Source organism: Gallus gallus, chromosome 13 (assembly GCF_016699485.2).
Source record: "Gallus gallus isolate bGalGal1 chromosome 13, bGalGal1.mat.broiler.GRCg7b, whole genome shotgun sequence".
Lineage (NCBI taxonomy): Eukaryota > Metazoa > Chordata > Aves > Galliformes > Phasianidae > Gallus > Gallus gallus.
In genome coordinates, this window is record NC_052544.1 from 2,619,687 (window position 1) to 2,644,867 (window position 25,181).

The window sequence follows — 25,181 nt, forward strand, 5'->3', positions numbered from 1 at the left end:
CAGCAGCAGATGTGACCTTAGGCTGCTACAAGGCTCTGTGAGAAGCCATAAGCTCTTGAATCCAGGTGGAATTTTGAACATCTCTCTAACTTTAAAGCAGAGGGAATATGCCTGCTTGTTCTGCTGCTGACTGTGCTGGCTTATTCTTTGGTATCCTCATTGCAGGCTGGCCGGTTGCTTTTTCAGGATGCATGTTTTGGGGTGCACTGCCAGTCATTGTAAAGAGGCACCGCCAAGTTGCCTGGTGTGATGTCCTGCTGCACAGCTGAGAAAAACAGCTGTAATGCTGTCAGCTGGAGTCATTTAAAACCTATTGCAATTCAATAGGATTATCAAATAATCTGCTTTTATCCATGTTTACTAATACATAGTCAGGTTTTTTTCTTCCTACGATCCAGGAGAGCTGTGCTCTTCTTGGAAAGAAAACACTCTATGTGGCTGCAGACACAGCTCTCCCTGCTGGGCTGTGCTGGCACTGAGGGGACACCGGGAAACAGCAAGCAAACAGTATCAATAATGCTGGCAGATCAGGATCCTATCATAATAAAACGAAAATGAGGGAAAATGCATGCATCGTTGGGATAGAACTTGATTCTCAATGCCATCCTGATTTTAACTGTGTGACACTCAACAGGTGCCCGGGTGGTGATTGCAGTTAGAGCAGGGCATGGGGACGCCGGGTTCATCTGAAGCCTTTGTCTGTCAGTAGTGCAGCACATGTGAAAGCTTAGCTGGGAGGATCCCAGATACACTTAAATTTGCTCTACTGGAAGGGTGGTGCCATCAGAACCTACAACACTAATAATAATTCTTAAGGGCCATATCTTCTGAAGCACATACTGTTTCCTCTTTATTAATAGAAACTGCATTTTGGGACCAAAAAGCCACAGTGATCTTCTCATTTGTTTTTAGGGGAATTTGGACCTTCCTGTTGAGTTCAAGCAGCTGGGTAGCTACTTGGTTGATATGAGTTGAAGTTCTGCCTGTCTGCAATGGAAAGATGGACAAAAAGCATTGTGGCTTTATTTCTATCTCATGTTGAATTATGGTCCATGCATGCTCCATGGCCTTGGGTTTGGAATAGAGCATGCATGGATGAAGCCTCCTAACCAGATAAAAATGTGCATTTCAGAAGCAAAATACATCTGCATTGCAGCATGGCAAGTTCAAAGCCACTCGGAGAAGTTTATGGGAAGCAGCTGTGGGTTGTCTCTGCTAATTAGGAACAGAGCATGCTGAGGACTTGACACAACAGGTTTACACAGTGCGATTAGGTAAAGAAAGTTAATGTCTGCTTTTAATAACAAGAGCAAGTAGCAGAGGTGGCAAAGTATTTTTAATGACATCATTTGCCCAGCTGTTTTACACATCTGTAACCCGGGACGTCGTTCCAATTCTGTAACACTTCATCCTTGCTCTTCCACACCTTTGGGATAAGGGATAAAGTTACCTGTCTGGGGGAGAGCAGCCTGGGCAACGTTTGCATTTGTGGCCAGTTATCAGCATTGGCCGTGTCCAAACACTGGCTAAACCCTAAGCGTACCACATTAGGTCTATATATTTTTCAAAGTACTAATTACTTCACTGTGAATTTGGCACTTATGCAGATCCCTGTGCTCTTGGCCAGGCTTACATCTAGGAATGAAACATTTGCAGCAGCTGCAAAAATGTTTTTACTTATTTAGAGCATTCTAATATTTTATAGCCATGAATAATGACAAGCCCATGAATCAGACATCAGTTTGCAGTGTTAGATGCTTCCCCCTGTGATGTCTAAGACAGCGATGGCACAAGGGCCGTGCCATGGGGCCCTGCTGCATAGCTGTGTGGATGTGTGTTGCCTGCCCATGTAGGGGCAGGTTCAGCTGATTGGATCCAGTGGGATTTCCACTGAGAGGGCTTTGATACAGATGCCTTTTTCCTCCCTTTGTAATCTCTGTGCAGCTGTGTAGAACTACCACTGGGGCTCTGGCTGGGCTTCTGTTTCTAAACTTAAGCAGCTTATTCTGCCAAGGTGTTGTGGCCCACTGAGGATGGGCTCACACCTGTGCTTGAAGTGTTACTAAGAGTCATCTTGAGGGACTTGATTACCTGTGTGCTAATGAGGAGGAGTTCTCTTTCAGATGGTGAACAAGAGGAATGCTGTGCAAGTTATTTGGGGGGTTTGCTGTCACTTTGGAGCAGTGAGCGAGTCAGAAAGGCCCTATCCAGCTGCTTTGCTTCGTTTGCTATTTGGTTTTGCTCTCAAATAGCTATAATGGGTTTGAAAGTCTTGTTTTTTTTGTATTTAATGCTCTTTGTGATGTATGGACATAGAGTATAAGATGTTAGTACGTTTACTTGTGGTGTATGGCATGCTTTGGGAATATTCTTGAGCTGTAGGACTTTGTTATGTTGTGAATTAACCTTTAGTCTGGAAGAGAAAAATACAAGAGTGAAGTGTGGTACAAATATATCTGGAAAGAAGTATCTGGATGTCTGGAGAGAAATGCAGTATTGACTAAAGCAAGATAAAGCAGGTTCATGGGAGATACAGTGTGGGTCTGAGAAAGGGGCCCTCTGCATTCGGATATAATAATACAAACCTTGTTGTTGTTCTTTATTACTGGGGCAGGGTTGACCTCAAGACTAGGGGCCAATACACATGGCAATGATGCTTCGTTTCTCTCTGGGTGATACCAAACTTCAGCAATTAGTTCAGTGCAGAGATAGCTGGACTCTGTTCAGCCTGCAGCCCCGTTTCATCACAACTTGATATGTTTTTCCTGTGTTACAGTGGTTTTGTATGTGTAATTTTATTGATGGATACAGTAAAGGTTGAGCATCATTCTGCTGCATTGCAGGAACGTAAGTATTTGTCGAAATGAGAGGGTTTTCCAAACTGCTGAAGCAAACTGTGAAACTCCCAAAGAGGTGGGAAGTCTGAAAAATGCATTTGCTCTTAAAAAGAAATTAATAAATAAATACTTTATGATGTGGAGAGGGAAAAGAAAAGAATCCAGGTGGATAGCACAAGTGTTATGAAAATAAGTGAAGACAAATACAGTTTCAGAGCAGGTGCATGGGTTCAGAGAACAGCAGAACGTGGTTCTTTGCAGTGACACAGGAGCTTGGGCCTTCTGAATTCTCCATGGAACAGGTGAACATGTTTTTCCTTTCAGGCTTCTTCAGTGATATAAACACGAAAAAGTAAGAGAAGTGATGATTTGCATCTGTGGGTACGACCAGGCAAAACCAGTGGGATATTTCACGTGCTGTACGTATTTTAGAAGTGGAAAAGCCTGTCCTGCTGATAACGGCAGAGTCATTGTTACAGAATTCGAGTTCTGAATGCTCTTGAACTGTAATAAGAGCCTGAGATCAAGATGGGCCAGAAGCCAGGTATGTGGGGAACGTTTCAGGGATGCACTCTGTGCTGATGGTCTCAGCGTTGACCAGCATCCCCTGCTGCGTTGCCCACCTTGATGCCCGCAGAAGGCTCTGGGCATCGGCTTTCAATCTTCTCTCCTTTTCTGAACAGAATCAGTCCCCCAGTAGGCACTATCCCCTGTTCTTGGAAGAAAAGTTTGCTGGAAAGTTGCTAAGTCTTTTAACAGTAATTTGGATTGCTCCATATCAAGACTGAACCTTTCCCTATAACTGTATCTTACCTGAACAAAAAAGATTTGCCCTGAAGCAAGAATCATACGTGATGCTTTGCGTGCTTTGTTATGCAGGAGGTTACCTAGATGATCATCACATTTCCTTGACGGTCTCTTAATGCTTCCTGTTACTTGAAAGTATAACAAAGCTGCATGACCCCGAGGGAGCGCAGCCAGAGGAGGGTGCAGCTCGGTGAGTGGCAGCACGGCAGGGCTGCCCGGGGCCCAGCTCAGGGCTGCCCGGAGGGAGCACGGCCAGCTGCCAAGCCGTGCAGCGGGCGGCTGTTTTCATTGAACGTGCAGCCCGAGAAGTTAAAACCTTCTGAGTTTTTAAAATCAGCTGGAGAACATTATAGTCACGCAGAACTGAAGGCAGACAACTCGTTAAAATTAGCGTTGGCCGTAATTAAAAACATGCTGGGGGAAAAAGTCCATGAGAAGAAACAGACTCTTGGAAAGCTCCTGACATAGCTACATGTCTAAATGGAAACGTAGCTTGCTAATTGATTTAAATGATTGCCCGGCTCCTCCCTGCTCACTCCCTGCAGCAGGTACCGAAGCTGCCCTCTGTGGGCAGCCAGGCTGGGCACAGCCCCTCTCCCTCCCTGCCTTCAGCAGCCCGGTTCCTGGGGCTGCATGCTGCCCACAGCTGTGCCCTGCTCTCATTGAGAACATGCATGTGCACATAGGAAGGAGGATTTTCAACTCTGAGTTGAGTTAAGCCTTTGCAGTGAGTGCCAGTGCTGACCGTTGGTAGCAAGTCGCAATGATTTGGCTGTGCTTCTATCATCAGGTCAATTTGGAGTGTCATTGCTAAAATAATGCCACTGCCAGCATTCATACCTGCACCAGGAATGAGCACAGTTTCTCTGCTGGTTATTGCAGTGTTTTGTTTCCTTTTGCTCTGGGGAACAGACCCAGTCCTTGTACAGGTATCTTCACATTCTGCTCTGGTCATACCTCCTGAAAATGAAGCAGCACTGCAGCTTCAGCTGCCTCGCGCTGTGCTGCATGCTGGCTTCATGTGGCCAAGCAGCCTGAGTGAATCCCATTCCTCGTTGTACTACCAGGCCTGATTTTGTGGTGCTGCTAATCTTACGTCCATCCTGTCCCATTTAGCTGAAATTTTTATTTCCTTGCTATTGCCTATGGTTAGGAAGTGTCCCTTTCCACACACCATCGTTCGCTTTTCTATTGGCCTCCATTGTATAACGCGGTATGAGCATGGGAAAACTCTTCTCGTGTCAGTCTGGAGAAGCCCCATTCCATGTTGTCATGTGCAGTCTTGGGGTTTGTGTGTGTTTTTATGAAGATAACAAACCCCGCTTCGCAGCCTTACATAAGGCCTACTGGCTTCAATTATGTGTTGTAACTCAATGACTACCCTATTAAAATCATAATGCGATTTATATTGGCTTTTATTGCACGTTGTAACATGATGATAGGCCCTTTTCATGTGATGCCTTTTGGCTTTTTTAACAAATCAAAATGTAACAGCCCACCTTTTTATATTCTAATGTAATGAACTCTTTCCACAGCTCCGTCTGATGCTTATTGGCTTCTCTGAGAGATCCTATTCCTAATTTAATGAGTCCCTCTTCACATCATAATGTAATTCGTACTGGCTTTTACAGCATATCCTCGCATACTGGTGCCAAATCATATTGTGTCATAAAGCTAAGTGGCTTCTAATGGACATCACACCTCAGTAACCCTGTCACACGTTGTAACATTTTTGTCTGCTTCTCTAACACATTGCAAAAGTCCAGTGGTTCTCCAGGAAGTCTGCTGCAGGCGTGAGCCGTGGCTTTTAGGCAGCATGCAGCAGCGGCCCTTGCTGAGCGGCTGCAGGCAGTCGTGCTCTGGCTGTGTGTCACAGGGATATCTGAAGGGATGTGTTAAAGAAACACCACCTGCCTGACTTTAACGACTGCCTTGCTCCTGTTATGGGTTACTGCACAAAGAATGCCTTCAGATCTATTTCTCCGTGCAAGTATTTTTAAGCTCAGGTAGGGTTTACCTTATTTAAATTCTTAATAAGGCGTATATTTGCTTCTTTAACCAAATGGTGCTTTTATGGCTAAGATGATTTTCTTGCTTTCCAGAGTCTATTCTGGACTTTGATATTGTCTGAGGAAAGGCTTTCCATAGTGAGAAAATTAAATTTCTTTCTCAATGTATTACTGGCAGTGATGTAATCTTCAAATGACCTTCCTTGTTTCAGTGTGTGCTCGTTGCCTCCCTTACTGTCACTGGGCACCCCTGAGAGGGGTGTTTTTTTTACTCCTCCTCTGCCCCATCAGGTATTTATACACGTGGAGAAGGTCCCTTAGGTGTCTCCATGGCCATGTACTGGACTCAGGGCTTACTGACAGCTCCTACATCGGAAAAGCCATTGCATCCCCTTGTACTTAGCTTTGGATGAAAGCACCTGCAGTCACCGAATGCCAGCCATCAGCAGAGCTCATTTTTTCAGCGGCTTATATTAACTGTGATAACTTGAATGGCTGGGGTCAGAGCAGTATTGCTATGCAAACATGTTGGTGCTAATGATGTAAGAAAGAAAACCCACGTGCTGTACGAAGGCAAAGAGATAACTTGGATATACGGGTGAAACATTTGAAATCATAATTATGTTGATTTTATAGATGCTGGTATTGGAGCTACAATTGTAAGAACAGAAAATAAAAGGAAAAGTTTGATAGTATCTTGTCTTTCCAGGGAAGGAACGTTTCCTTGTCTGCCCTGGTAAGTGGTTCTCCTTCAATGCCATGTGGTGTGTCCTGTCCTGCAGCCAAGGAGGGCTGCCTGTGACAGCTTCACAGCCCGTCAGCACTGCTCCTCACAATGGTAGGTGCTACTGGAAAGTGTAGGAAATTCTTCCCTATCTCTTCTGGTTTTATAGACAATCGGTGCTGAGTCTCCAGCAGTCCTGGCTAGCTTGCCTGAAGCAATTAAGAATAACACATTGTTGAAGTGATTTTTATGGGCCCAGCACAAGTGTAGGGGATGATTTTATGGGCTAGCACATCCTGAGAGGATGAAAAGACATGTGTTTCCCTGAAGTGTTGTGCTTGCTGCTCAGAGAGCTTCTGTGGGCAAATGAAATTAGGTTATGGGACAGAAGGCACACAGTGGTCTCAAGCCAGAAATGTTACTCTCTCTGTACTGGAGACAGTGTCTGGCAATGTCCTTCCCCAGGGGCAGGCTATGGATCTCTTGTCTCCTGTTAACTGAGCCCAGAGGGAAAAAAATAGGCAACAAATGTGTTGTTTGAAGGGCTCATCCCCCTGCAAGGGCACTCCTCGTTACCTTCACCTATCCATGTCAGTGCGCAGTGCAGTGTTGGGGCGGGTGGGGTTCTGGAAAGCTGATAAAGCATGTGGCACCTCTTCAGATCAGATAGGAAGTATAACTTAATAGCTGTTGCTGCCTTTGTGAAGATGCACATCTTCATGGGCACAGTATGGAGAGAGTGGTGGGAAATAGCTGAGAGGAAAGCAAGAAACGTATGACTAATTGATCAAAAGGATGTAATTCAGTGAGTAGAATTATGCTATCAACAAGTTACTTTTAGTCTAAATAATACCCTGAGGATGCAGGATTTGATAATGCAGACACATGGAAACACATTTTATCTGCAAATTAAAAGTTCGAGCCTCATCCTGTACGCAGGTAGTATATGGTGGAAGCTGATTATATGGTCACTCTGATAGTTGAGTGCAAACACGATAGGGTAAGTCTTTCACTTTTCTGAGTAATGTGCATCTGCTGACCTTTTACTAAGCTTTTCTGCTTAATCCTCCTTTTTTTTTAAACAGTGCTTAATAGTTTCCTATTGCACAGAGTGAATCCGCAGGGCTTCTAGGTGAAGTTGGTTGCGCAAAGGATAGCTGAAATACTTAATGAGGTTTTTCTTCCGTTTCATGACTTGGGGAAAAAATTGTATTCCATGAATTGGGGAATAAAGCCATGTCTTTAGGGGCAGTTCCTCAGTAATAGTGGGAAAACCTCCCCAAACTGCCAAACATGCTCATCCCCCACTGGTACTGGCAGAATTGCCTCCTAGTTTCTTTGAAACGTAGTTTGTGTATGGACACTGTGCTTTGGGTACAGCGTCGGACAGGAATTTAGTTAGGCAGCAGTCGTCTTCGTTTTTCTGTAAAGTAGCACTATTTAATATTTTCTAGCTATTTTTGAGTCAAACATTCAATAGATGACCCCCAGGTTTTGGGCAAGTATACAAGAAAAGCATACTTGACTGGCTCAGCCTGCCCAGTCAATCATTGGTGAGGCTGCAGCACTTCTAAGCACAGGCTCAGAGGTTTATGGCCTGAGGTCAGGGAAGAAGTGATGTGCTCTTGCAGAATACTTCTCCCTCCAGCCCCTGCAGTGCCTCCCCCTCCAGCTGCCATCCCTGCCTTTCAGTCTGGCATTATGCATGACCATGGCAAAGCTGGAGAGTACCACCTACACTGGTGCGGTTCTGGACAGTGTTGCGGGGTCCCACATCCTCCCACGGGAGCAGAAGCGTGTCCTGGATCTTTTCCCTGTACTGCAGATAGATCCAGAACGTCCTGGTCTTAGAGACAGGTTGTGCAGAATTTGATGGTTTGTTTTTTTTATTTATCCTGAGCTCCAGTCTTAGGAGTTACTTCATTTTACAAGTTGGAGAACTCTGCATGTCGTTGGTAAGCATAGATAATTTATTTACTGAACTCTTCTGGCTGCTTAGATACTGAGCTGGTTTGTGTATTCAGTTCTGTTACGAAACTGTTTTGGCTGCAAGCATATCCCCTAGGTACAATAAGAAGAAGGAGTAAATATCAGCCTCTCTGCTTGCATGGCACTGCCTTTTGGGAGCCTTCCCTGGGCCCCTCTGCAGAGCAGATTGGCAGCAATCCTGCAGAAGGGAGATGGCATGTAGCTGTGGTGACAGCAGGCAGCAGAGGTCTCAGCCAGCCCCAGCAGGCATGCTAAGTGATAGATGAACACAACATCTCACTCTACAGCATTTCAGTTCAGTTTCAGTGTGCATTAAGGTTTGCCTGTGCTGCAGAATCCTGGTGCAGGTAGGTGGTGTGTGTATTGATGTGCCTTATCTGAGGTATGGATGGCAGGGGAGTTTCTGTGGGGCCAGCATCCCCACTGTCTCCACTGCTCTCTCCACCCTACAGCCTCTCTCCTCTGTGGATCATTGTACTAAAAAGAAAAGCAGTGTTTGGCATGATCAGAATGATCTATCCTGCTATTCTGATGATGAGAGAGCTTTTGAACCTAGCCCAAGTGGAGCACCAGAAAAGCAGAGCAGAGCAAATAGCACCTCTGCTCTCTGTCCATAGCAGAGCTTGCAGAGCCCCATTCGTGCTGCTCATGTTGCAGAGCAGTTTTTATCTCCTGCTGCTGCTGGGTGCAAGCTGAAATGAAAACATCTTTGCAGTTCCCTTTACTTTTCTTCCCCAAGATGAGGCCTTTTCCCTGCTGCAAGAGTTGCAGACTTCAGTGCTGACTGCTGGATGTGCCAAAACAAGCCACCTGCTTGTATGCAGCCCAGTAACTCCCTTGTGCAAACATCTGCCACTCAGTGCTGAGATGTGCTGCAAGGGCTGTGCTCACAGTACCGTGGTCCTGACACCTTCTGCCTGCCCTGCCAACAGGACTGCTCTCCTTTCTGGCTCCACGTGTCCCGGTGCAGCACTGGCTGGAGGAGGGAAGAAGAGCCTGGGGGCTGTGCTATGGGGAAGACCGGTGGTCAGCCAGTTCTGCAGGCTGGAGGGTGGTGGGAATCAGCAGTTAGAGCTGACTGATAGCAGCGTGTTGCCTTCTGGACATTTCATTGTCAAAATGAGAGGCTTAGGGGGAGTTTAGAGACATATTTGCAGTGGTGATTTTTTAATGGGACTTAATTTGTCATCTGTCTTACAACTGATAAATTAAAAGCATATAGAATAGAGATGTAAAGAGGTTGCCAGCTTTGGACTGCTTGCTTTGCAGCCAAGATTTTCTACATCTGTCATCTTGGAAGGAATAGATATTGATAAGGAAGGTGATGTGTGTATATATTACATGGGAAGGGTGCTGTGTAATCTATCCAAGGCAGAGAAAGATTGCTGTTTGATGTTTCAGGTACAGTAGGAGGTTTGATATAAAACCAGATAAATTAAACTTTAAATCCTTCCAATTAGATAAAATGAGGAGAGCAGTAAGTGGAGCAGACTGGCACTATTTCTCAGAAAGTGGCCTATGAAGGAAAATTGGCTGAGCTTTGAAGAAGTGCTGGAGCTGGCTCAGGGGGTGAATATATCTTTACTTAAAACTATACATAAAACTTTAAAAACAATGTGGATGAGTGAGAAGCTGTTAAAGTTAATTGTGAGAGAATACAGCTCTAAAATACATAGAGAGCAGTGGTTGCTGGGCTGCCAGAGGGACTGTGAAGCTGCAATACAAATGGAGGATATGGAGGGCAGAATGGAACGCAGGTAATTAGGGCCATTAAGCTGCAGAGAATGTTGGTGTTTTGAGCACTTTCTGTGCTCAAAGAAACAAAGCCAAATGCCTGCACCCTGCCCCTCCTGCTGTGTTATTTCCATCAGATACTATACCACTAAATGCTGCACTTACCAGGAATAGTAACACACCTGTGTTGGTTTACCTGCTGTTTTTTTTATTATCTATTAACATATTAATATATATTATAATTACAGCTGTTATTATTAATATTAATTTATACCAATTATATCATAATATATAGCTACTATAAGATAATGTGTATAATGATATATTGTGAGCTATAATCATGGAGTAATGTATATTGAGATATCAATATAGTATTACATAGCATTGCATGTACTTGCATATGTATATTATATAAACATGCTTGTAAGTGATATGTATTCTGTAGGAGACTATTACAGGTTCATCACACGCAGCACTACATGCCACGTAATGTACTATGTATACCCCATATGCCAGTACCAGCTGCTGGCCCCCAGCACCTGCAGGCAAATACGTGTTGGGGAACAGCTTCACTCACACACACATTGCAATTCTTCAGTTTTGCTATGGGTGTAGGTTTCATGCATCCAGTCATGAAGGTGCTGTTCAGCATGAGGATGGGTTGGGATGCTTAGGTAACCACCACTTGCCTGAGTATCTGTATGAAGAATTTCAGTCAGGCCATTGTGATAATTAGAGCCACCTACTTTGATGTTTTTTTTTAATTAAAGCAACCTGGAGGACACCATGCCAGGAAAGGGGCATTTGCTGATTGGATTTATGAAAAGCATCTGAAGTTTGGCTTGTTTCTTCTGTCTTGCTATTGACGTGTGTATTGCTGATTTTGGCAGTTTGCAGAATGCCTAAGTAAAACAAGACTAAAATCCCCAGTATGGCTGGTAAGGAAAAGGCAGTTGTCTCCCTCTGCAAGATGTTTGCTTTGAATGTTTTTTTGTAGCGATCGCCATTGGCAGTATTCATGCACTGTGTTACTTAAGTCATAGAGCTTTGTGCATTTATTTTACAGGGATTTTTCTAATCTCTGAGTGCTCTGCCCTCTTATACTAGAAACTTATCCTCTGATAATATGATTCCAGTTCCACTCATCACACTTCCATTTAGGACTCAGTTTGCTGTACTGCTGTTTTGTATTTGCTGTTTTGTACAGTATGGTGCTGACATCAGCAGTCAGTACTGCTAGTGACAGGGACACGCACTGTGCCATATAGCTCTGTCCCGTGCCCACTGATCCAGGCACCAGTGCTGTCCTGAAATCCAAGCAAATGGAATATCTCATTCTCAGAGTTCTTTGGGAACCATTTCCACCAGTCACCACTTGGGTCTTGGGGGGATCTAACAACAATCTTGCCTATTCTAGCTCTGGGAGCCAAATAGTAAAAGCACCATATAAAAAGACACTGGTTCCAGTAATCCAAGAAAAGATCATGATTCAGTGTCATTTTAATGTGAAAAGAAAAAAGAAAAAAAGATTTCCACTTTATTTCCTTCACAAAATTTTGAAATATATTGAGTTTCCAGTCTTGAAAATTTGAGCTGTTTGGATTGGCTGTGTGGTTGTGCCAGCAAATGGGTTATTGTAGGCGTGCAAGAAACGTTCTGATGTTGTACTGAGGGATGTGGTTTCATGGGGAAATAATGGTGGCTGGTGGGCAGCTGGACTGGATGATCTTGGAGGTCTTTTCCAATTTCCAACCTTGGTGATTCTGTGATACGGTTCATGATTGAGTTTCATTGTAGGGCGCTACTGTAGGTCAGGAGGAGATGGAGGAATGCGGTATGGAACTGATGTGTGAGATCCATAAGGATAATTCTACTAGAAATATGAAGGTCATAAAGTGGAGGCTGTTCCCACCCAAACTCATAGCTTCTTTCTTTGGAGTAATTATGATATGCAGTGATTAACTTGGCATAGCAGTTAATAATCTTTGAGCTGTTGCCATGGGCTGCCGTACTTGGACTGTGCACTGCCGATGCCCAGATCTGGCTGTGATTAAAACGTGCTTTGGCTCAATTCCTGCTGCACTGCAGCAATGAAGAATTCCAAAACTAAGCAGGTGTCTTAAGTGAGGCTCCAGGAGGAGGAAAAGATGGTAAATCAAGGGGGAGAAAATGCCTTCAGTAACACTTTTTTCAATAACTGTAGATGTATAATGGCATTTTAGGTCATTTCTTACTTTACACCATTTTTTGTTCTGTTAAATAGTACTTTAAGTTGATTTTGCTACTTCTGCTTCTTATTTTGTAATTGTTTCAGTCACAAAGAAGTCTTTTCTGATGTGGCTCAGTTACATTAAATAATGTCCCAATAACAGTGAGAAATGCTGAGCGATGGCATTTTACAGTGGTAGAAGTTTTGTACTCTAAAAAAAAATAGGAGTTCTAAAAAAGCCATCCTTTCATGAGATTATAGGATAAAACAGAAGCACAAAAAGGAAAAGTGACCTGTCTTCATTACATCCAGAATATCACTGCATGTTTTGCTTTTGCTTCTCCCTTAGAACTGGGAGTACAGATGATGCTAAAAAGCAGGGCCAAATTTTATCCTATCCAGAGGCAGAGGAGACCAAACAGAATTCAGGACACCGGGTCGGTTTGGGTCTAAGTCTCATTGTGCAGGCAGTTCTCTGGAAATTTGCTGGGACTGCTGAGCTGCAAAGTTGAGCATCATCATCTTCAACATATTGCTAAGTGATAGTGGGTGTTCTCCTGTGTTGGCAGTAGAATTTGGGCTTACTGGAGCAGCACCGTATTTTCTTCTTGCTGAAGGAGAAGATCATGATGACTTGCTGAAGACAACTGAGATGAAGAAGCGCTTTTCTCTGCTCCCCTTCTATGATGACAGTTGTGAAGGCTTTGTGTTGCTGTAGTAATGAAGAACAGAGCGTAGTCTAGAATCTGGAGTAGTGACTGGTAATATTCATGGCAGTTTGAACAGCTGCGTGTTCTGTAAATGTGCTTCTGGTCAGTGTTTTTTCTAATGAAGAGTCATGGTGTTTGCACTTAAATATCTCATCCAAAGCCAGCCAGAGCTGAGGAAGCATTTGGACAATGCATGCAGACGTAGGGTTTAATTTTTCGGTAGCCCTTTATGGAGCCATGAGTTGGACTCAATGGGCCTTCTGGGTCCCTTCCAACTAGGGATATTTTAGGATTCTATGATTTTCTTTAATTGCATTTTTTCCTTGTTGCTTTCCATAGGGCACGTGTTGGTGTGTACAGATGTGTAAATAAATAAAAATATTTTTGAGTAAAACAAGATTTATTGCTGTATGTATTAATTGAAACTAGGTGAAACTCTAAAATGAATTAGGCTACTGCTTCAGCCCTATCTAACCTCACTGTAATATTTAACAGATGAACTGTCATGTTCCTAGAGCATGAACCATGACAAGTCTGGAGGTCCAGCAGTGTCCAAGTGACTTCTGTGCTCTCTAGCAGTTGGGAACCAGCACAGCCTCTGCCTGCAGCATTTCAGATGGTTGGAGGAGGACAAGAAATGCATGGTCCCTGTTGCATAAAGGTGGGGGGTTGTAATGTGTTGGAATTCTGCAGAATTTTTCCAGATTCCGTGCTGACTTCTCTAGAAAGCAATGAGAAAGAAGATTAACTTAATCAGTTTTCTGAAGGGTCTAAGTATTACGATAGTGAGGTCTTTTTTTTTCTTAGCTTTTTTTCTCTTGGACTTTCTGCAGTTTGATCTGTTTCCAGAAGCTCCCCATACTTCAGGATATACCCTGAGGTGCCAGTTTTTACACATCTTTACCCCCACCAATGTTGTGCTTCAGCAGGAACCTTGGCCAAGCTGGTGTTCCCAGTGCCTGCTGCCAGCTCAGAGTTGTTCCCTGTAGCACAGCACGTGTGTCTGCTTGGTGAGCTCAGGTGGGAAAGGTGTTGATCAGAGACAGAGGAAAAACCATTTAAAACAAGTTGAACGTGGGGACCAGTGGTCATCATTTCTCTGTTTAGAGGCTGAGAGCTGCTGACGTTAATGGTCTGTGTGCTGGTGTTTGGCACTTCATCCTCTTTCTTCCAAGTATGACAGTAGCAAGAACTGCCGTTCTTTATTTTACTCGGAATCATGTTTTTGGGCTTCTGGTCTTTTAAATCCTGTCATGGCTTTTAGTCTAGAAGGGAGCAGAGGTATGTTTTTGAGAACTCAAAGCTGCTTTAAATCACAGCAATAATAACGCCCAGGTAAATGATCATTACGATTAGCTAACTGTAATAACAACAGATCTTGGCTTTTTTTCTTTTTAGCACTTTTAAAAATAGCAGTCAATCCAGAATGAATTCACCATTGATTACTCTGATTTACATCCTTTTAGCAGAGCAGAATCTGACCCTTGTAATACATTCCAGGGTTTTAAGAGCAGGAGAACTCTCAGCAACGAATCCAGTTCTACAGAAGCAAAGCCACGATCTTCTTCTAGATGTTAATGCAGCAGTCCTCAAGAGACACTACAGTGAGATATGTTGCAAGGTCACTTTGCATTTTATCATGCAGTAGTGACGTTGTGGATTCTGACAATTCACTGTAAAGAAACTCCAGAGCACGTGGTATCTAAAAGCAGCATCTGGCATAGCCACTACTACCAGTGCTCCTGAAAAAATGGGAGCTGGACTTTGCACAAGTGTTTATTGTAAAGTTAGCTGGGCAGAAAGCTTGTGACTCAGGCTATGGCTGGTGGGAGGTATTACTCAGCTCCGTGTGAACCCTCAGTAAAGTTCAGTACAGTTTTTAAGCTGTGGTTTTGGCCAGGTTTTGCTTTTTCTGCGTCAGTCGGTTCCTTCTTTGTTTGGACCACGGTTGATTTAAACATTATTTTTATGAGTGGATCCCTTGACTGTTTTGACTGTGTTTGGGTTTTTTTTCTTCTCTTTTTTTGATCCTTTGGTTAGGAATAATTTGGAGGAGGATGATTTAAATAAGGACTGATGTGTCTTGGCTGGGCTTCCAGTGGCTGAGGAACACATTCTTCACCACTGTCTGCTCCTCCTTTGTGGCTGGCCAGGATGTTGAGCATCTTGAGATCCAGAAGGCACTTGCTTTTCTCCATAGGGACCCCTGGTGTATTTTATGACAAGGCTTTATACCAGCTTTAGCTGTCTGAATTGACCTACGCTGCTTCTTCCAAGTATTCCAGGAATTTGGGATGAAAAGGGGGGGATTCCAGAGTCTCCTTAAAACGTGTAAGCAAATGAATGAATTTAAGCCTCACTGTATGCAAGCTTATTTATTTTAATTCTCGTGCATTTTGGTTGCTGTAGTTATTCTGGTAATTTTAGAAACGATGGAGAAGATCACATGTGGTGTCCCCCAGGGGTCGGTACTGGGGCCCATCTTGTTTATTTTCTTTACTGATGACCTAGATGAGGGGATTGAGTGTATCCTCAGTAAGTCTGCAGATGACACCAAGCTGGGAGGTGTTGTTGATCTGCCTGAGGGTAGGGAGGCCCTTCAACTGTATCTAGATAAGCTGGATTGCTGGGCTGAGGTGCATGGGATGAGGTTCAGCAAGGCCAAGTGCCGGGTCCTGCACTTTGGCCACAGTAACCCCATGCAGCTCTGTAGGCTTGGGGCTGAGTGGCTGGATGACTTACAGTGTAGATGACTTACTGTGTAGACAAAAGGGACCTGGGGGTGTTGGCTGATGCTTGGCTGAACACGAGCCAGCAGTGTGCCCCGGTGGTCAAGAGGGCCAACGGCATCCTGGCCTGCATTAGGAATAGTGTGGCCAGCAGAGCAGGGAGGTGATCATCCCCCCGTAGTCAGCAATGGTGAGGCCGCTCCTCTAGTACTGTGTTCAGTTTTGTGCCCCTCACTACAAGAAAGATGTTGAGGCCCTGGAGTGTGTTCAGAGAAGGGCAATGAAACTGGTGAGGGGTCTGGAGCACAAATCTTATGAGGAGCAGCTGAGGGAGCTGGGATTGTTCAGTGTGGAGAAGAGGAGGCTGAGGGGAGACCTCGTTGCGCTCTGTAACTACCTGAAGGGAGGTTGTGGTGAGGAGGGGGTTTGGCCTCTTCTCCCAGGCAACAAACAGGACCCGAGGAAATGGCCACAAGTTGTACCAGAGGAGGTTTAGGTTGGACATAAGGAAAAACTTTTTCTCTCAGGGAGTGGTCAGGCACTGGAATGGCTGCCCGGGGGGGTGGTGGAGTCGCCGTCCCTGGCAGTGTTCAGGAGGTGTCTGGATGAGGAGCTACGAGATCTGGGTTAGTGGCTTGTGGGAGCAGTGGTAATGGAGGACAGTTGGACTAGATGATCTTGTAGGTCCTTTCCAACCTTGCGGTTCTATGATTCTATGTCTGGAGAAATATATATATATATTTTTTAAAGCAAAATGCAGCACCCTGTAAGAAGAGAAAACAACCGGTGTGGTTGGGGACGTGGCCTTAGGGTGAGGACTGGCATAATTTTTTCTGTCACTGCTCTCACACGTTGCTTTGGGGGAGTTCTTCTGACCTTATTGAATGTGAGGCTCTTCCTTTTCACTGGTTCACTCCATAAACAAACTGTGTTGTGATTCATTCATTGAGGATATGAATGTAGCGAAGTCTTACTAATGTTTCAGGAATTTTAGCTGTGTTTCAGATACTGTGAGGGCTTCAGGAGTATTGGAAAGCTTTTGAAGTCTTCAGTGCTTGCATTGTAAGTCTTCAAAATGTAGAAAACCCAGTTGGGTCAGCTGTTTGGGATACTGGAGCAGAGTGGAGAGCTGATGACATCATCTAGATAAACAAAAACACCCAATCTGCAATGTATATAATGGTATAAGTAATGGTATAAGAGTCTGCTTGACTGATTCCCCTTGAAAAGCTTGCAGCTATTTCCATACCGACTCCCACCCACCCAACTGTGGGGACTGGGCACTGAATCGAACATCACCTCAGCCAGAAGAACTTGCATGAGCACACAATGGAAGTGAAAAATGAGCCCCTTTATTTTAACAACCCTTTTAACCTCTAAAAAAAAAAAAGAAATGGAAATGGAAATTATTTTTCTGTCTCTAAAGAGAAAAGCCTATTTTGCAAATCTTTCAGTTTGATGACAAGGGAGCAAATGTTCTCTCCACAGATACAGCTCTCTGCTGGGGCCTCTGCTGGCTGGTTTGGTGCTTGAAGGGTTGGGATATGCCTGATAGGGAGCAAAGCTACTGGAAAGGAGTGAGCTGTTTGTTAAAAACTAGCTGGTGCTGAACAAATGTAATAGCTGTCTTCAGTGTAATTAATGACTCAGTTAGCACATAAGGGGAATTCGATAGATATTATATTCTTGGCTCTTAGCAGGCAGTTGATTTCCTGCCATAAGAAAATCTATTAAAAAGCTGGATATATAGCAAGCAGATACAAATTCCATGGCATACATTCTGTATTGGCTGACATGCAGGGAAGAGAGTAATAATGATGCAGAGACCTCCGAGTGTGAAATCCTATAAAGCATTTTTTTTTTTTTTGCGGACAACAGTGCTGAGGTCCAATTTGTTGTGTCTTTTATATAAAGCATTTCTGCAGTTCCATTTTTAACCCTAAACCAGGCTTTGTAAAATGAGACTTGCAGAATATGTGATGGAAGTTTCCATTTTGAAAACCCCGATGGAAGACACTGATTAACCACAGCGTGGATGTCCTTTGCTGTTTTTACAAACCAAACACTTCAGTACTGAGCCTGCTCACAAGGCTGCTTAAGTGATGTTCAAATGGAAACAGTGATGAATATGCTGGTAGTGTCACTACCACGGAGGAGCACAAAGTGGTGGTCAAGTGATAGGAGAAATAAGGAAGGATGTTCTTTGTTACTTCCCTCTAGGATCTTCAAGAACTGCTGATAAACATAAAGATAACATACACATAAATAAAGATCGTAGCTTTAACAGTTGGAAAAAATACTGTGAGGCACCCAAGCTTTTCCCCAAGTCAAAAAGCTCTGAAACATTCCCAATGTTGAGAATGGTTTCTCTGATTTTCATTTTGCTGAGCAGTTCAGGGCATCAGCGAGGACTTGTTGGTGTCTGGACAGAGGGAGGGTGCTGAGAGGAGAGGGAAACCAAGTTGTTAAGATTTGTGAACAAGGAAGGAATTCAGTACTGTTTGCATTGGTTGGCTGTCATCTCACTGCCCTCCTTGTCTCCCTGGATCCCAGCTGACTTTCTGTGACTGCTCAGTAGCTGCCTTTCGCTGCCTCCTGCCTGTCACATCACAAACCAGTGGTGTAAAAATCAGTGCGAATTTGATGGAATATGTTCTTGTGTGTTTTTTATTTTAGTAAAATGCATTGAATATCTGAGGATGAATGCCCAAATATCTATGAAGTGTTCTCACTTCATAGATAGATTTCACCTTCACTTGGCCAGCTGCTTTGACTCCATCACACTGCATCATCGTGTCGTGACCTCTTTGCTCCCTCTATCAAAAGTTTTGCTCAGTCTAGACTCATTGCAGGTGCTGAATCTGTTGTGTTGATCCACGTGAGACCAGTACAGAGATTAATACAGAAAACAAGGTAGAGTTCTGCCATGCTAATTTGAATGTCTTAGGAGCATGATCTTGCTTGGGATATGGTCTCTCCCATAGTAGAGAACACAGAAGTGCAGGAAATAACTCCCACCAGCAGTAGGTCATAATGTAGAAGGGCTGCCCCTGGGGACTCACATAGTGCAGGTCTTAGTACCGTTCCATATTCTAAAGTGTCAGCAGCTCAGCTGATGTACTTCTCTTTGTATTGTTGCTTCTTTGTTGTTGACAGATAATTTCAGTAATCCTTGCAGGGCAGGTAGCTGGTTAGCAAACAGCCTTTTGGATTTATCTATGGGAGGCAGGTGGATGCAAAGAGTATTTTGCTAAAGGCAAAGTGATTTTAGAAAGTGTGAATGTTTTACTTCCAAGTGATTTTCTTCTGTTTTTTGATTCAAACAAGAGCAACGTGATTATTTTTCTTCTTTTTTTTTTCAATGCCAGGGACCCTGTTTAACTTAAAATAATAATAATAATAATAATACATTAAACATAGCTTTCTTTGCATTCTGATAACTGATGAGACTTTGGCTGGCAACAGCTTTCAGCAGTGTTTGAACTAGACTGGATTTGTCTCATGCTCTTAATGTGTCAGTGTTTCTTTTCCAGACCTTTGAATCAATCATTCCTCTGCTATTTATCTCTTCTGGTTGCTGGAGATGAGGGTTACCACATCACATCCTGATTTGTAGGATCAAGCTCGGTGATTTTCAGTAATTCAGGATATTCTTGCTTTTGCTTAAGTGAAAGAAGAGAGAATCTATCATATGGTGACATTTGTTTTCCTTTTCCTTTGCGTAATGCCAAGGGATAGGGTTGGAGGTGCCTGCTGGTTCATGTGGCATCCCAGAGCTTCCCACGCAGCTGAAGTTTCTGGTTATGTAACAGGAAATTCTCAAATATGGTCAAAATTCAACTTCTAGCGTTTTGGCATGTATGTTAAAGTCAGTATGGTTCCAATTCAGACAGTATGGTCTCACATATGTTTTTTGTCTCATATCGGAGGAATTTGTACCAATTTGGCTACATACATACTCCACCCATAGTTTGCATATTGTCTTCTTCTTATGGTGAGGTTTGCCTGTTAAGTAGAAAGACAAAATATGCTTAAATAACAGAAGCAGAGACAGCTTAGAGACTCAACACAGCACAGGTCAGCTAGTTTTATTTTAGACCCAGAACACCACAACTCTAATGTGGGATGAGATATGGGTGTGAACCTTACAGACAAGCATTTTTCCTGGGTCCACTGTTTACCTTGCCATGCAAGTCAGCTCTTCTTTTCTCTGCCTCTGCTTTTACTGTTCATATCTGTCTGCATCACAAAATGTCGAAAGTATTTATTTTCTTTTTTTGAAATTGTACAGCTAGAAGAAGGGCTTATCTCAGCCTTTATCTCATCATCTGATAGAGATTGATAGTGTATGGGGGAGTTTGCATCTCACCAAAACCAACCAACCAAAAAAAAAGCCCCAAATAAATGATTATAGCAGAGCCAACAGAAAATACTGTCTTTGGTTTATGGAGTCTATTCCGTGTCCCCATTTTGTTCAGCATGGATTGGGTGGGGTTAACATTCTTACTGCTAATGAAAGCACTTGCTACCTGTCTCAGCAGTGCTCCACTATGAATGCATTGCTCCTACTGACACACGTTCTCACCCCTTGGTTGTTATCTGAGCAGTGTTAGCCCTCACAAGCTATAGTCAGTGCCTGCTTGCTCCAGGTGCTACATAAGCACAACAGAAGAATGCCAAGGGGCTTGCAGACAGTGTCTGCATGCTGGTGCTCTTTGAAAGAAGCCCCTATTTTGGCTAACTGTAGAAGAAACCATTCTTTCCTTCATAAGATCCTCACAAACGTTGTCACGGTGTAAGGAAGTTTGTGTCTAAATGTCTTTTTGCAGTAGGTGCAATGAGGTTATCTGTTTTTCAGGCAGATAAGTGCCTCCAGACAGTAAGGAAAACTGCTGGTTCAGGCTTCACCTCCATTAACACAAATTCAGCCCCTTTCCTCAGAAAAAATCCTGCGTCAAGCCATGGTTTTAACTTGCAGATGGAGTTCTTATCTCAGAACTGAAGTGCTGAAGCTCTCTGACCTCTGAAGGCACCCTTACCTCATGTGGGTGTGACTGGCTGCTTTGCTTTCCTACGGAGATGCTTTAGAGCCCCAGAGCGCTCTTTCCAGAGCCCAGATGAGGCCCTCCTTAAGCTGAATTGATCCATGTCCTACAGGAGGCTTTTTCTTTGTTGGAAGCATGCTTAAAAATAAAACTAAATAAAACTGGGGATTTCCATTTAACCATGCTCTGCTCAGTGCAGCGTATAACTGCGTTGCAGAATTAGCTCCTTGGCACTGCAGATAATATATAAACCTGTAAGAGGTGGAGGAAAGTGTCTTTTATTTTTAAAATTTTGTGGGAAGAAGATTTAGCAGAGGGTTTGTGTTATGAAACCAACTTTCTTTTCACTGTGACTCATAAATAGGTACTTTCAAAGGTTATGTATTCATATGCATTATAATATGTATGTGTTTATACGTACACAAATATATAGGGATAAATAATATATACAGCTTTATAAAGCTCCATATCCACTACATTTCCAGAGCAGAACAGAGCTCCTCATCCAGCTAAGCATCTCGCAGGCTAACACACTGTATGAATTCTCTGCAGCTGATGCAGTGCATTTCTTTTAATGAAACTCTTCCAACACCTCATGGAGTGCAGCCTACTTCTGCAAAGGATCCTGATTGTCTTCCAAATATGATAGCATTTTCATAGCTCCCTGTAGTTATCTCTGCAGTTATGCTCTTTTATTGGCCTAGCTGTCCTAGGACTGTCCCTCTCCTTACCTATTTAGTTCCTTACAGGTGCTTATCTAAGCCCTGAGGGAGAAGGGTTTTGAGCTCTGCAAGCAGCAGCTTCCTAACTGGGGTGATGCCAGCCTGTTGTTTTGCTTCAACCTTGTGAGTAATGCTTGCATTTCAGCCTTAGGTGGAGGTGTGTGCTTCTCAGAACTTACTTTTTACCTAATTGAAGACCTAACAAGTAACAAGAGCTGCTCTAGAATGATTTTGCAAGGAGCTGAGGTTCCTTCATCCCTGGTACAAACTCTTATCTTTGCCAAGGTACATGAAAAGCTTCTATATGCAGAAAGAATGAGTCTTCTTGGCCAGGCTGAGCTCTCCAGCATGCAGAAGGGTGACTGCCCTCATTTTGTGATGATGCCTTGTTTCTTTCAAGGGAAAGGAACATCTCTTCTTGCACTCAGGGATCTGGTTCTTGCCTTCACTCTTGGTCTTGTGGCCATTGTGCTGCTCTTATGCTGATGGTGTGTGATGGACCAGTCTGACACTGGAGTGAGTTTCAACGTTTTCTCTAGCAAGTCTTTATTTCTCTTTCAAGGGTGCTTGTACCCATCTGAACTTTGAAACCTTTCTCTAAGATGACAGGTCTTGAAATGGAAAGAGACCTCATCCTTCTCATGCAGATGTCACAGCCTACTTCCGGAGGTCGCCCTGTTGGAATCACAGATGACAAATTAACAAGGAACTGGCAGGATGAATTTTAGGAAACAACTTTTTACTCCACAGTGGTGAACACAGTCTCAAAGGAATCATTTCCTTAAGAGCTGTGAGAAGGAATTCTGCCATTCTCTGTACTGATTTGATGAAAGAACTGTTAAAAAAAATCCTTTCCAAACCATGATGTTAGCATTTTTCATGCTAGCCTTATATGTGCCAATGCTCATTGTCTTACCCAGCAGGGAAGATCCCTTTGCACAGACAGGTTCTGTCTTCCAGCCCCAACTCCCAGAGGTGGGAGCCCTCTGGAATAGCCGTGACCTGTGCTGCTGTAGCTCCTTGCTTCTGATTTTTTACTGTTGGCATAACCTTGCTCTTGGTTCATAGAATCAGAGAATCACCAAGGTTGGAAAACACCTCCAATATCATCCAGTGCAACCACCCACCTACCACCACACTGCGCTAGCTGGCACGCGATTCTCAGCTGTGCTTTTTTCATTGATGTTTTCCGATCTCTCAAAGCTGATTCCTGCAAGGCAGCCGTGGTGCTGCATGCACAGCCCTCTGTGATGCCGGAGGGATTGGGCTTCCAGTATATCCTCAGCACAGGTGCCTTGGAACTCCTCCCTCTTTGTCACTGCTGCGCAGCTCTGTGAGCTCAAGAAGAGCCTAGCATGAATCTATCTTTGACACGTCTGGATCCAGCCCAGGCCCAGTTGGCTGAGTGGTTTTCTGGCAAAGTCTCTTTTCCCATCCGTATCCATTCTTACAAAGTGAGCTTTCCCCATTCAAATATTTTGATCTCCCTGAAATGTTTCAGTTCAATATTTCTTTTGCAATGTCATTTTCTGAAAATGAGTACGTTCATGTAGAAGGTTTGAATCTCTTCTAAAATACATTTTGAACTAGAAAATGCTGTTAGAATAATGTCCATTGTGGAGAGGTCCATTGACCCAAGATCACAGAATTGTAGGGGTTGGAAGGGAGCTCTGGAGATCTTCCAGTCCAACCCCCTGCTAAAGCAGGTTCCCTACAGTGGGTTGTAGGGGAAAGCATCCAGGTGGGCTTTAAATATCTCCAGAGAAGGAGACCCCACTATCTCTCTAGAGCCCAGAACTGTGCACAGTATTCCAGATGCGGCCTCCCTAGGGCAGAGCAGAGGGGGAGGATCACCTCTGTTGGGCACTGTTTGTTTAGTGCATCCTAGGATGCCATTGGCCTTGTGGGCCACAAGGACACACTGCTGGCTCATGGTCAGCCTGTTGTCCACCAGGACCCCCAAGGTCCTCCTCCACAGAGCTCCTTTCCAGCAAGATGTGCAAAGCCTTGTTCTTTCTCAGGTATTTGCTTCCTTTTTTCTGTGTCTCATTGCAGCCTTTCAGTACCCGAAGGGAGCCTATAAACAGGAAGGGAGTAAACTCTTTGAAGGGGTGTATAACAGCAGGACAGGGGGGAATGGATTTAAGTTGAAAGAGGGAAGATTTAGGTTGGATGTCAGGGGGAAGTTCTTTACCAGGAGAGTGGTGAGGTGCTGGAATGGGCTGCCCAGAGAGGTTGTGGATGCCCCGTCCCTAAAGGTGTTCAAGGCCGGGTTGGATGGGGCCCTGGGCAACCTGGTCTAGTAAATGGGGAGGTTGGTGGCCCTGCCTGGCAGGGGGGTTGGAGATTCATGACCCTTGAGGTCCCTTCCAACCCAGGCCATTCTGTGATTTGTAGGTGCTTAAAAGGCAGTGTGGATGGTACTTCACTGTGCAACAGGCTCTTAGCTCCTGACCAGGCAACTGCATGGGCACCAGCTCATCTGGGGATCCTGCAGAGCTACTGGGATCAGGGCAGCAGCTCTGTGGACCCAGGGAGCAGCCACAAGACTTTGGAGGTCTCTTGTATCTCTGAGCAGGCATGGTAGAAGCTAAGCAATCTGTTAAAGCACATACGTGCCTTATAGCATGTGTGTGCAGCTTATCTGTGAGACATTTGCAGTTTGAAAGCTAAACCTCTGTGCAGTCAGGAGGTTACCATCCAAACTGGGGACTGCTGGCATGCTGCTGGAAGGCCTTTCAAGGGGAAAAGTCATCATCTCTTCTTTTGGAGAGAGGTTCATCAGGAGGGAAGCACTGTGCAGAAAGTAGAAGGGGGAAAGGTGTTTGCAACAGGCTATTCAGTATAAGGTGTAACTCTGAGAGGAGCAAAAAGGAACAGGCCCAGGACAGATTGCTGGGGAGGAGAGGGGGAGGAGAAGGATCACTGCAGATTTGTTGCACTTAGCATTAGGAATTGCTACAGAGCATGCAGGTTGTAGTGATTTTCTAATACTGAGTAATATGTCAGAAAGGCTATTCTGGATTTAGACCAATATATACAGTTTCTTGTCTAAGCAGAACCATATGCTCAAATGAGAGATCATTTTATTTTACTAGGATGGACAGTAAGTAGAAACACATTCCAGATTTCATGAGGTTTCTTCCCCCCCTTGGCAGCCACAGAGCTGCTTGTGCTTAGTCTATGGTTTTTCAACTGTTTGATACCTGTCCGTTACTTTGCAGGGCTTAGAATCTGACTGTATCATGGTGTCTGTTGAACTGTGACTAATGGCTGCATCACAGAGCTGGTTCACCAGGTCGCCTCGACTGTAGCTGGTAATTGTTAGCAATAAAACAAATGGGGCTGATGCACGCTTTGCCAGCATGCTGTACAGTAGAAGATGGAGCTTTTGCGTCCGTCCTCCACTGAAGACTTAATGTTCTGTGTTCAGAGCCTGACCTCATCCAAATCCTTTCTGACAGCCTCCAAAGAAAAACCCTGTTGTGGAATGTGCAAGCTGGTGTTTAATACATGAGCCCTTCGCAGCAGGTTGAGCAATCAGAAGTAAGTAGATATTTATACAGTTTGACACTGGTAAATAGTCACCCCCCCCCCCGTCCTGCAGTCACTGATGGTTCTCATTCCAGCGCGGAGCGTATTTCTGTGTTGTTCAGCTCCACCATC

General features: G+C 44.1%; 1 long non-coding RNA gene across 1 annotated transcript in view; it reads left to right on the forward strand.

Moving 5' to 3' along the window:
* Positions 1-25,181, forward strand: part of LOC101748278 — a 212,718-nt gene that overhangs the window by 87,409 nt on the left and 100,128 nt on the right. The window contains exons 9-10 of the long non-coding RNA XR_005839572.2: positions 24,740-24,832; positions 24,980-25,061. This is a non-coding gene — a long non-coding RNA (uncharacterized LOC101748278). The remainder of the gene's footprint in view (positions 1-24,739; positions 24,833-24,979; positions 25,062-25,181) is intronic.